Source organism: Pristiophorus japonicus, chromosome 2 (genome assembly GCF_044704955.1).
Source record: "Pristiophorus japonicus isolate sPriJap1 chromosome 2, sPriJap1.hap1, whole genome shotgun sequence".
NCBI lineage: Eukaryota > Metazoa > Chordata > Chondrichthyes > Pristiophoridae > Pristiophorus > Pristiophorus japonicus.
The window spans coordinates 297,723,199-297,736,165 of NC_091978.1; the positions used below are offsets into that span (position 1 = coordinate 297,723,199).

The following is a 12,967-nucleotide window of genomic DNA, read 5'->3' on the forward strand; positions in this document are numbered from 1 at the left end:
ATGGAGGTTAATTCATCCATGATTTTGTTGTTCCCTTTTTACAAGTTCCCACTATTTCCTGGTTTATGCTCCGACCAACCGAGTTCTACTGTTAGGGGGCCTATAGACTACGCCCACCAGTGACTTTTTCACTTTATTATTCCTTATCTCCACCCAAACTGTTTCAACATCCTGATCATTTGAGCCAATATCGTTTCTCACTATTGCAGTGATTCCATCCTTTATCAATAGAGCTACCCCACCTCCTTTTCATTTCTATCTGTCCTTCCGGATTGTCAAATACCCCTGAGTATTTAATTCCCAGTCCTGGTCACCTTGCAACCACATCTCTCTAATGGCTATCAGATTATACCCATTTGTTTCAATTTGTGCCGTCAACTCATCTATTTTGTTACAAATGCTACGTGCATTTAGACAAAGTGCCTTTAAATTTGTTTTTTTAACCTTTTTTCCGATTGTTTCCTTTCTCTTTTAAATTCACGTTCTTTATTTTTGCTTTCTAATTCCAGCTTTAGCCCCCTCCCTACTGAATCTGTTTTAAGGTTCCCATCGCCCTGCCAAGCTAGTTTAAACCCTCCCCAACAGCACTAGCAAACCCCCCGCGAGGATATTGGTCCCGGCTCTGTTGAGGTGCAACCCGTCCGGCTTGTACAGGTCCCACCTCCCCCAGAAGCGGTCCCAATGCCTCAGGAAACTAAAGCCCTCCCACCTGCACCATCTCTCCAGCCACGTATTCATCTGTCCTATCCTCCTATTTCTGTACTCACTAGCTCGTGGCACCGGGAGTAATCCGGAGATTACTACCTTTGACATCCTGCTTTTTAATCTCTCTCCTAGCTCGCTAAACTCTGCCTGCAGGACCTCATCCCTCTTCCTACCTATGTCATTGGTACCGATGTGGACAATGATCTCTGGGTGTTCACCCTCTCCCCCCAGAATGCTCTGCACCCGCTCAGTGACATCCTTGACCCTGGCACCAGGGAGGCAACATACCATCCTGGAGTCACGTCTGCTGCCGCAGAAACGCATGTCTGCTTCCCTGACTATCGATTCCCCTACCACTATTGCTCTTCCACTCTTCTTCCTCCCCCCTTGTGCAGCTGAGCCACCCGTGGTGCCGTGGATTTGGTTCTGGCTGCACTCCCTGGAGCCACAATGGCCCCCACCGGTACTCAGAAGAGAATACCGGTTGGAGAGCGAGATGGACTTAGGGGACTCCTGCCCTAACTGCCTAGTCCACCTCTTCTGTCCAGGGGTCACCCAATCACTATCCGCACAATTTTAAGCTGTGGGGTGACCACCTCTAGAAACGTGCTATCCACGTAGCTCTCAGTATCGTGGTGCACCGCAGTGACTCCAGCCGCCGCTCAAGCTCCAAAACGTGGAGCTGGAGTTGGTGCAGCAGGAGACACCTCCTGCACACGTGGTTGTCCCAGCTGCGCAAAGCATCCAGGATTTCCCACATGCCACAGGATGTGCAATCCAAGGGACTGAGCTGCCCTGCCATCCCTCTAGTTACACTCGGAACCTCTAAGTTCTAAACCTTAGCAAAACATACCCAACCGCTACTCAGCAAACAGCCGATTTAATTAACTGGTTCTCCTTAGACAATAAAGATTACTTATATATTTAATTTACTCTTATGTAATTGATGCAGGAGTGAAATCAAACATTTCCTGCATCATATTCCTGTGTCTTACTTTGACAGAGGCCCATAGGCTAGGGACCCACTGAAAATGAGCCTATGAATTCTGCCTATCCTTCTTTGAATAGGGATCTAAAAAGGGCCGACCAGCAGCTTCCTCACAGATAGGTAAGTTTTAATGACCAGCAATGAGGAGCAGTTGGGGTGGAAGTATTTTGGCTATTTGTAGACAGCAGCCAGAAGGCCTCAAACGCCGTAGTCAAATTTTCTCTCCCAATTTTTTGTGCAAGCCAAGTTAATAACCTGATCGTGGAAATATGAGCAGATTTGGGTACATTCGGGTAGAGTGCACTTTGGATGTACTCTACCCAACTTCCATTCAGGTAGAAGGAGGATAGGAAAATTGACCACAAGATATTTAAGGGTATAATTATATATATTAAAAGGCTAAAGTAGGTAAATTTTCAATGTATTACTTTAAACAACAACAAAAACTTGCATTTATATAGCACCTTTAACATAGAATCATAGAAATTTACAGCACGGATGGAAGCCATTTTGGCCCATCGTGTCCACGCCGGCCGACCAAGAGCTAACCAGCCTAATCCCACTTTCCAGCTCTTGGTCTGTAGCCCTGTAGGTTACAGCACTTTAAGTGCACATCCAAGTATTTTTTAAATGTTGTGAGGCTTTCTGCCTCTCCTACCCTTTCAGGCAGTCAGTTCCAGACCCCCACCACCCTCTGGGTAAAGAAATGTCCCATCTTATCCCCTCTAAAACTCCTTCCAATAACTTGCTCTGTACCCTCAGGATCTCCTCCTTCAATGCCTCCCACTGCTCTGACACTGATTTACCATCAAGTAGCCATTTCCAGTCCACTTTGGCCAAATCCCGTATCAGCTCAGCAAAATTGGCTTTACCCCAATTGAGAACTTTTTATTCCTGGTCCACCTTTGTCCTTTTCCATAACTACCTTAAATCTTACTGAATTATGATCACCAGCACCGAAAATGCTCACTCATCTTCCACCTGCCCCTCTTCATTCCCCAAAACCAAGTCCAGAATCGTCCCCTCCCTTGTTGGGCTTGTTACAGACTGGCTAAATAAGTTCTCCTGAATGCATTTTAGGAATTCTGCACCCTCTCTACCATTCACACTATTTTCCCAGTTAATATTTGGGTAGTTGAAATCCCTCACATATTTGTTCTTCTATCTCCCTCTTGACTGTTTGGGGATCTATATTACTCTCCCAGTAGTGTGATCACCCCTTTTTTGTTCTTCAACTCAACCCACATGGCCTTGTTTGATGACCCCTGTAACATGTCATCCCTTCTCACAGCTGTAATTGTTTCTTTAATTAATACTGCGACCCCCTCTCCTTTTTTATCCCACCCCCCATACCCCCCGGTCCTGTCTGAAAACCCTGTAACCAGGAATGTTGAGCTGCCATACTTGCCCTTCTTTCAGCCATGTCTCAGTAATAGCTATAATATCGTATTCCCAAGTGTCTATCTGTGCTCTCAGCTCATATGCCTTATTCCCTATACTCCTTGCATTGAAATATATATCATTTAGTGGTGCCAAACTCCCTTGTTGTCTATTTTCCAGCCCTTGTTTCATCTGTTTTCCAAATTCACTTTCTACTTTTCTGCTGCCCAATTCCAGCTTTGCTTCTCTCCTCATTGAATCTATTCTCCGGTTCCCATCTCCCTGCCAAGCTAGTTTAAACCCTCTCCAACAGCACTAGCAAACCCTCCTGCGACGATACTGGTCCCGGTTCTGTTGAGGTGTAACCTGTCCAGCTTGTACAGATCCCACCTCCCCCAGAAATGGTCCCAATGCCTCAGGAATCTAAAGCCCTCCCGCCTGCACCATCTCTCCAACCACACATTCATTTTCTCTATCCTCCTATTTCTGTACTCACTCGCACGTGGCCCCGGCAGTAACCCGGAGATTACTACCCTTGAAGTCCTGCATTTAATCTCTCTCCTAGTTCCCTAAACTCTGCCTGCAGGACCTCATCCCTCTTTCTACCTATGTCATTGGTACCGATATGGACCACGACCTCTGGCTGTTCACCCTTTCCCCCCAGAATGTCTTGCAGCCACTCAGTGACATCTTTGACTTTGGCACCAGGGAGGCAACATACCATCCTGGAGTCACATCTGCGGCCGCAGAAACGCATGTATGCTCCCCTGACTATCGAATCCCCTACCACTGTTGTTCTTCCACTCTTCTTCCTCCTCCCTGTGCAGCTGAGCCACCCGTGGTGCCTTGGGCTTGGCTCTGGCTTCAATCACCAGAGGCACCATCGCCCTCAGAGCGAGATGAACTTAGGGGACTCCTGCACTACCTGCCTAGTCCCCCTCGTCTGCCTGGTGATCACCCATTTCCTCTTTGCTTGTACACATTTAAGCTGTGGGATGACCACCTCTAGAAATGTGCTTCACTGGATCGTTATCAAACAAATTTGACACAATAGAATCATGTAATCATAGAATTTTACAGCACGGAAAGAATCATTTTGGCCCATCGTGTCTGTGCCTTCCGACTAAGAGCTATCCAGCCTAATCCCACTTTCTAGCTCTTGGTCTGTAGCACTGTAGGTTACGGCACTTTAAGTGCACAACCAATTATATTTTAAAATGTGGTGAGGATTTCTGCCTCTACCACCCTTTCAGGCAGTGAGTTCCAGACCCCCATCACCCTCTGGGCGAAGATATTTCCCCTCATATCTCACAACTCCACAAGATGTCTGCACTCCTCAAATTCTGCCCTCTTGAACACCACACATTATAACTGCTCAACCATTGGCGCACATGTCTTCACCTTGGTCCTAAGCTCTGAAATTCCCTCCCTAAACCTCCCCGTCCTGTGGAACTCCCTGCCGCAGAGAGTTGTTGATGTCAGTTCATTGGATATATTCAAGAGGGAGTTAGATATGGCCCTTACGGTTAAGGGGGTCAAGGGGTATGGAGAGAAAACAGGAAAGGGGTACTGAGGGATTGATCAGCCATGATCTTATTGAATGGTGGTGCAGCTCGAAGGGCCAAATGGCCTACTCCTGCACCTATTTTCTATGTTTCTATGGACCCTAAGCTCTGGAACTCCCTTCCTAAACCTCTCCACCTCTCTACCTCCCTTAAGATGCTCCTTAAAACATACCTCTTTAACCAAGCTTTTGGACATCTGTCTTAATTTCTTATTTTGTGGCTCGTTGTCTAATTTATCTGTTTTAATCTTTATACACTGCTGTGAAGTGCCTTGGGATGTTTTATATCAATAAAAGTTATTATTATTATTTATCTCCTCTAAATCACCCCACAATTACTTTAAATCTATGCCCCCTGGTTGTTGACCCCTCTGCCAAGGGAAACAGGTCCTTCCTATCCACTCTATCCAGGCCCCTCATAATTTTATAAACATCAATTAGATCTCCCCTCCGCCTCCTCTGTTCCAAAGAAAACAGACCCAGCATCTCCAATCTTTCCTCATAGACAAAATTCTCCAGTCCAGGCAACATTCTTGTAAATCCCCTCTGTACCCTTTCCAGTGAAATCACATCTTTCCTGTAATGTGATGATCACAACTGCACACCATTCTCCAGCTGCGGCCTAACCAATGTTTTATACAGTTCAAGCATAACCTCTTTGCTCTTGTATTCCATGCCTTGACTAATAAAGGCAAATATTCCATATGCCTTCTTAACCACCTTATCTACTTGGCCTGCAATGTTCAGGGATCTGTGGACCTGCACTCCCTTTGTTCCTCTACACTTCAGTGTCGTATGATTTAATGTGTATTCCCTTGCCTTGTTAGGCCTCCCCTAATGCTAATGCACTTCTCCAGATTGAATTCCATTTGCCACTGTTCTGCCCACCTGACCAGTCCATTGATATCTTCCTGCAGTCCGCAGCTTTCTTCTTCATTATCAACCACACAGCCTATTTTAGTGTCATCTGCAAACTTCTTAATCATACCCTGAACATTCAAGTCCATGTCATTGATATATACGACAAAAAGCAAGGAGGCCCCAGCACTGAGCCCTGTGGAACCCCACTGGATACAGCCTTCCAGTCAAAAAAACACCTATCAACCATTACCCTTTGCTTCCTGCCTCTGAGCCAATTTTGGATCCAACTTACCACTTTGCCCTGGATCCCATGGGCATTTACTTTCGTGACTGTAGGATCTTATCAAAAGCTTTGCTAAAATCCATATACACTACATCATACGTACTGCCCCCATTGACTCTCCTGGTTACCTTCTCAAAAAATTCAGTCAAGTTCGTCAGACACAACCTTCCCTTAATAAATTCATGCTGACTGTCCTTGATTAATCCATGTCTTTCCAAATGAAAATTTATCCTGTCCCTCACGATTTTTTCCAATAATTTTCCCACCACTGATGTTAGGCTGACTGGCCTGTAATTACTCGGTCTACCCCTTTCTCCCTTTTTAAACAAAGGTACAACATTAGCATCACACCTGTTGCCAGAGAGGACTAGAAAATGATGGTCAGAAGTTCTGCTAGTTCCTATTTTGCTTCTCAACAGCCTGGGATACATTTTATCTGGCACTGGAGATTTATCCACTTTCAAAGTTGCTAAGCCCCTTAATACTGCCTCACTCACTATGTTTATCTCATCTAATATTTCACACTCCTCCTCCCTCATTGCAAAGTTTGCATCGCCCCTCTCTTTTATGAAAACAGATGTAAAGTATTCATTAAGAATCATATCCACATCTTCTGCCTCCACACACAGATTTTCTTTATGGTCTCTAATAGGCCACACTCTTTCCACAAGTGCTACAAACTGAGATATTAGGACAGCTTGTTCAAAGAGGTAGGTTTTAAGGACCGCCTTAAAGGAGGAGAGAGAGAAATAGAGAGACGGGGAGGTTTAGGGAGGGAATTTCAGAGCTTAGGACCAAGGTGAAGACATGTGCGCCAATGGTCGGGCAATTAAAACAGGATGGGCAAGAGGCCAGAATTGAAGGACCACAATGTAGGGCAGGAGGAGGTTACAGAGAAAGGGACGGGCAAAGCCATGGAGGCATTTAAAAATTTTAAAATTGAGGTGTTGCCGGCTGGGAGTCAGTGTAGGTCAGTTAAAATTAGGCAGATGGTAGGAGCAGAGGTCCTAAATATAAATGAGTAAAAAATAAACGAAAGAGACAATTTTAGCTCTGCCCACCGGGTGGAAAACAGGCAGGTGGCTCGTTGAAAAGGCCGATGTGACTTACCTGCAGCAATCACCCTGATTTCACTTGAGTTGCGATCTTAACCTCTTCTGAACAGGCGAGAGGGACACCTGCCTTAAATATATTGATCGGGGCCCGACTACAATTTTACCGGAGACCTGTGCAGGGCAGCCTTTGTGGCTTCTTCACGAGGCCAAACTGGTAGCAAGAGGAGCAGAGCCAGAAGAAGCCCAAAAAGGTGAACATTCTTTTTTTATTTTTTAAGTTTCCTTGTGGGCTAGGAGTGCTCCTTCGTACCACAGAGGTAAACCTTGGCCCTCCCTGCCCTGAGCGTCCCGCTTCTTCTGACTGATGTCCTCCCAACCCTTCTTCTAACCACTTACCTGAGACAGGAATAATAAACGATCTAGTAAAATATCCTCTCGGAATGAGTGATCACAGTATGGTTGAATTTGTAATACAGATTGAGGGTGAGGAAGTAGTGTCTCAAACGAGCATACTATGCTTAAACAAAGGGGACCACAGTGGGATGAGGGGAGAGTTAGCTAAAGTAGACTAGGAACATAGACTAAACGGTGGCGCAATTGAGGAACAGTGGAGGACTTTTAAGGAGCTCTTTCATAGTGCGCAACAAAAATATATTCCAGTGAAAAAGAAGGGCGGTAAGAGAAGGGATAACCAAGGAAATAAAGGAGAGTATCAAATTAAAAACCAATGCGTATAAGGTGGCCAAGGTTAGTGGGAAAATAGAAGATTGGGAAAATTTTAAACGACAGCAAAGTATGACTAAGAAAGCAATAAAGATAGGAAAGATAGATTACGAAAGTAAACTTGCGCAAAACATAAAAACAGATAGTAAAAGCTTTTACCGATATATAAAAAGGAAAAGAGTGACTTAAGTAAATGTTGGTCCTTTAGAAGATGAGAAGGGGGATTTAATAATGAGAAATGTGGAAATGGCTGAGACCTTAAACAATTATTTTGCTTCGGTCTTCACAGTGGAAGACACAAAAACCATGCCAAAAATTGCTGGTCACGGGAATGTGGGAAGGGAGGACCTTGAGACAATCACTATCACTAGGAAGTTAGTGCTGGACAGACTAATGGGACTCAAGGTAGACAAGTCCCCTGGTCCTGATGAAATGCATCCCAGGGTATTAAAAGAGATGGCAGAAGTTATAGCAGATGCATTGGTTATAATCTACCAAAATTCTCTGGACTCTGGGGAGGTACCAGGTGCCACACAAAAGGTTACTGCAGAAGATAAAGGTACGCGGAGTCAGAGGAAATGTATTAGCATAGATAGAGAATTGGCTGCCTAACAGAAAGCAGAGAGTTGGGGATAAATGGGTCCTTTTCAGGTTGGAAATCGGCGGCTAGTGGTGTGCCACAGGGATCGGTGCGGGGACCACAACTGTTTACAATATACATAGATGACCTGGAGGAGGGGACAGAGTGTATTGTAACAAAATTTGCAGATGACACAAAGATTAGTGGGGAAGCAGGTTGTGTAGAGGACACAGAGAGGCTGCAAAGAGATTTAGATAGGTTAAGCGAATGGGCTAAGGTTTGTCGTTAAATGTAAGGTCATCCACCTTGGAAAAAAAAACAATAAAAGGGAATATTATTTGAATGGGGAGAAATTGCAACATGCTGCGGTGCAGAGGGACCTGGGGGTCCTTGTGCATGAATCCCAAAAGGTTAGTTTGCAGGTACAGCAGGTAATCAGGAAGGCGAATGGAATGTTGGCCTTCATTGCAAGAGGGAGGTCCTGCTGCAACTGTACAGGGTATTGGTGAGGCCGCACCTGGAGTACTGCGTGCAGTTTTGGTCACCTTACTTAAGGAAGGATTATACTAGCTTTGGAGGGGGTACAGAGACGATTCACTAGGCTGATTCCGGAGATGAGGGGGTTACCTTATGATGATAGATTGAGTAGACTGGGTCTTTACTCATTGGAGTTCAGAAGGATGAGGGGTGATCTTATAGAAACATTTAAAATAATGAAAGGGATAGACAAGATAGAGGCAGAGAAGTTGTTTCCACTAGTCGGGGAGACGAGAACTAGGGGGCACAGCCTCAAAATACGGGGGAGCCAATTTAAAACTGAGTTGAGAAGGAATTTCTTCTCCCAGAGGGTTGTGAATCTGTGGAATTCTCTGCCCAGGGAAGCAGTTGAGGCTAGCTCATTGAATGTATTCAAATCACCGATAGATAGATTTTTAACCAATAAGGGAATTAAGGGGTATGGGGAGCGGGCGGGTAAGTGGAGCTGAGTCCACGGCCAGATCAGCCATGATCTTTTTGAATGGCGGAGCAGGCTTGAGGGGCTAGATGGCCTACTCCTGTTCCTAATTCTTATGTTCTTATGCCAGAGACCATTCCTTCATGTCCCAGTAGCAGCTTCCTGCCGCCTGAGATGCCAGCTATCTATCACATCACGTCGTGTTCAGGTGCAAGACTGACAGGTTCTATGTAGACACCCTATGCTACAGAGGGCCACTGACCCCACCCACATGACTCCGGCTGATAGTTAAAATTGGGGCTTTAGATCAAACAGCAGTAGGAACTTCTTCACATAAAGGGTGGTAAATGTCTGGAATATTCTGAAAGGCAGTGCATCAGGTTTTTAGGGCTGTTCCAAACATAACCGGATGAGTAGGTGGGAGTGCTGGAATACTAAAAGTGTGAGCTTCAATGGGCATTTTCAATGTTATTTGATCAATTCATAGCATTTTCTAAAACTATACTTGACCGGTCTATAGGCTGAAACTTCAGCATTCAACATCTGACCAGTTGATGAAGGTTTAGAAAAGGCCAATGTCATTCCAGTATGAGAAAAAGTAAAGAATAAAAGAAATATGAAAGCTGTGTATCAGGTTTGATATTGCAGTATGTGAATTTGTAACTCTAGGGAAGTCAACAAATTAAATAATGGGGGCAAAATTGCGCTGCGCCCTGATAAGGGGAGGTAATCCGCTCAGGATGGGATTTCCTACGCCCGGCGGGCAAGTCCCGCCCCAGCCATTAATTTGGGTTTACTGCCCCTAAAAGGAAGTGGAGCGCAATCTCGCGCTCTCCACATCCTTTAGAGGCGGGACCAGTGGTGCTAACGGGGCACGATCGGAAGCGCTACACGGATGCTCCGCGTAGCGCTGACGTACTTCAAGACCCCTCCCCTTCGCTTAATGGTGAGGGCCCTTGCACACTCTGATGGCCTCGGCAGAATCATCAGGGCAGCGTGGTACCGGGTCTGGGGCCCGGCACTTAAAACGCAAAAGAATAGGTAAGTGAGCCGACCCGAGAGTCGGCAATAAATGTAAGATGGCGGCGCGGGGCGCTAGCGACCTACCATTTAACTTCTGCCCTGCGAGCAGATGTTGGCCAGCTTTGCGACCCGCGAAGCTGGCTTTGACACCCACTAGTGCCAGCCTTGCAAGGGAAGGGGATCGGTACCATCTCCCGGTTTTTCTTTATCTTTTAAAGTGCAGATTAATGCTTAGAAATAGAAAAAGTGTAGATTAATGTTAACAAATTTCAAGACTACATTGGATGAAATTGGATGAAATCCCACAACAGAGGGAATGTTGGTGGTGAAATTGCCCCTTTTTGAGAGGCCCGTTAGCGCCAGCGGGGTAATTTCCCCCACGGGGTGCTGAGGAGGATACCACACACTGCGATGACATACCTGCGGGGCACGGCACTGCTGTGGTAGCACCTCCGCAACCTCCCGGATAATTTTCCGGGAGCTGGTAGCGCTCCTCTCCCCCACCCCCCCCCCCCCCCCCACCGCTGGGTGAAAAGTATCTTTACCCCCCTGGAGGCGCTAACGGGCCTCTCAAAAAGGGGCAATTTCACCACCAACATTTCCTCTGTTGTGGGATTTCATCCAATGTCGTCTTGAAATTTGTTAAGCATTAATCTGCACTTTTTCTATTTCTAAGCATTAATCTGCACTTTAAAAGATAAAGAAAAACCGGGAGCTGGTAGCGATCCCCTTCCCTCCTCCCCCCAACCCCCACCCCCCGCCGGGTGAAAAGTGCCTTGTCTGAAATCAGCATTGATGAGGAATTGAAGGTAGAATTGTACTAACTGTGTACTTACCCATTGAGCCATTAGGATGAGCCCTAATTGCATAATTTACTTTAATGTTAATTATTAGCCACTTTTTTTTTATGTATTGCATATGGCTGGTCTATGATCAAAGACACTGGGCTGGATTCGGGATAATGGCAGAGCAATTTCCTCCTGGCCCTCAATTTTGATATATGGCAGGTGTGGAGCAATAATACCAGTACTGTTTTGATTAAAGTCACCGGAATGGAGTGTAGGGACAAAAGGCACGAAATGATTTTATTCTTTAATTTGAGAAAATGCCACTTTTATCTCGACACGATTTAAATGTTATATTTAATTTATGGGCTTTTTATCCTAATAACCCTCTAGAGTACTAAGAAGATCAATATGGAGGCAAAGTAACACCAACCTTCAGTCGAAATGGTCTCCTCAATGTGGTATCTGCCTCATGGATACTTTACTGCATCTCTTACTGCCACTTATGTTGTTAACAAAAAACTCGGGACCGAAAGAACAGATGATGGATGGAGAAAGCACAGGAGATACAGCAGCTGGCCGACAGCCATGATATGTGAGGATTCTTCATCGCAGTCAAGGTCACCCAAGTCCCCACCCCACTGCTGGCCAAAGAACGGGGAAACACTCATCAAGGACACCGAGGCAGTCAGGGCCTGCTGGAAGGAGCACTTCGAAGATCTCCTCAACCGAGACTCTGCCTTTGATTCGAGTGTTCTCGACTCCATCCTGCAGCATGCTACCCGCCACCACCTCAGTAAAACCCCAGCACTACATGAGGTAGAAAAAGACATAAGACAGCTTAAGAACAACAAGGCTACGGGAGCGAATCGAATCTCCGCTGAGGCACTGAAGTATGGTGGAGAGGCACTGTTGGCGCGAATACATGACCTCATCTCTCTCATCTGGAGAGAGGAGAGCATGCTGGGAGATCTCAGAGATGTAGTGATCGTGACCATCTTTAAAAAAGGGGACAAGTCCGACTGCGGCAACTACAGAGGAATCTCCCTGCTATCAGCCACTGGGAAAGTCGTCGCTAGAGTCCTCCTCCCGGAGTCACAGTGCGGATCTCATCCCCTACGGAGCACAACGGACATGATTTTTACAGCGCGACACCTGCAGGAAAAATTCAGGAAACAGCAACAGCCCTTATACATGGCCGCCTTCGACCTTACAAAGGTCTTTGACATTGTCAACCGCGAGGGTCTATGGAGCGTCCTCCGTTTCAGATGCCCCCAAAGGTTCGTCACCATCCTCCACCTGCTCCACGATGACATGCAGGCCGTGATCCTTACCAACGGATCCCTTACAGACCCAATCCACGTCCGGACTGGGGTCAAGCAGGGCTGCATCATCGCCCCAACCCTCTTCTCAATCTTCCTCGCTGCCATGCTCCACCTTACAGTCAACAATCTCCCCGCTGGAGTGGTCCAAGTGCACCCCAACATCTGTCGTCGAGCTACAGTACGCGGACGACGCCTGCATCTGCGCACATACAGTGGCTGAACTCCAAATCATGGTCAATGTATTTACTGAGGCGTACAAAAGCATGGGCCTTACGCTAAGCATCCGTAAGACAAAGATCCTTCACCAACCTGTCCCCACTGCACAGCACTGCCTCCCCAGTCATCAAGATCCACGGCGCGGCCCTGGACAACGTGGACCATTTCCCATTCCTCGGGGGCCACTTATCAACAAGAGCAGACATTGACGACGAGATTCAACACCGCCTCCAGTGCGCCAGTGCAGCCTTTGGCCGCCTGAGGAAAAGAGTGTTCGAAGGCAGGCCCTCAAATCTGCCACCAAGCTCATGGTCTACAGGTTTGTAGTAATAACCGCCCTCCTGTATGGCTCAGAGACATGGACTATGTACAGTAGACACCTCAAGTCGCTGGAGAAATACCACCAACGATGTCTGCAAATCCCCTGGGAGGTCAGACGCACAAACGTTAGCGTCCTCGACCAGGCCAACATCCCCAGCATTGAAGCACTGACCACATTTGATCAGCTTCGCTGGGCAGGCCAC

General features: G+C 46.5%; 1 protein-coding gene across 3 annotated transcripts in view; it reads left to right on the plus strand.

Moving 5' to 3' along the window:
- idua (alpha-L-iduronidase) overlaps positions 1-12,967 on the plus strand; it is a 538,596-nt gene that overhangs the window by 399,766 nt on the left and 125,863 nt on the right. The window lies entirely within an intron of this gene.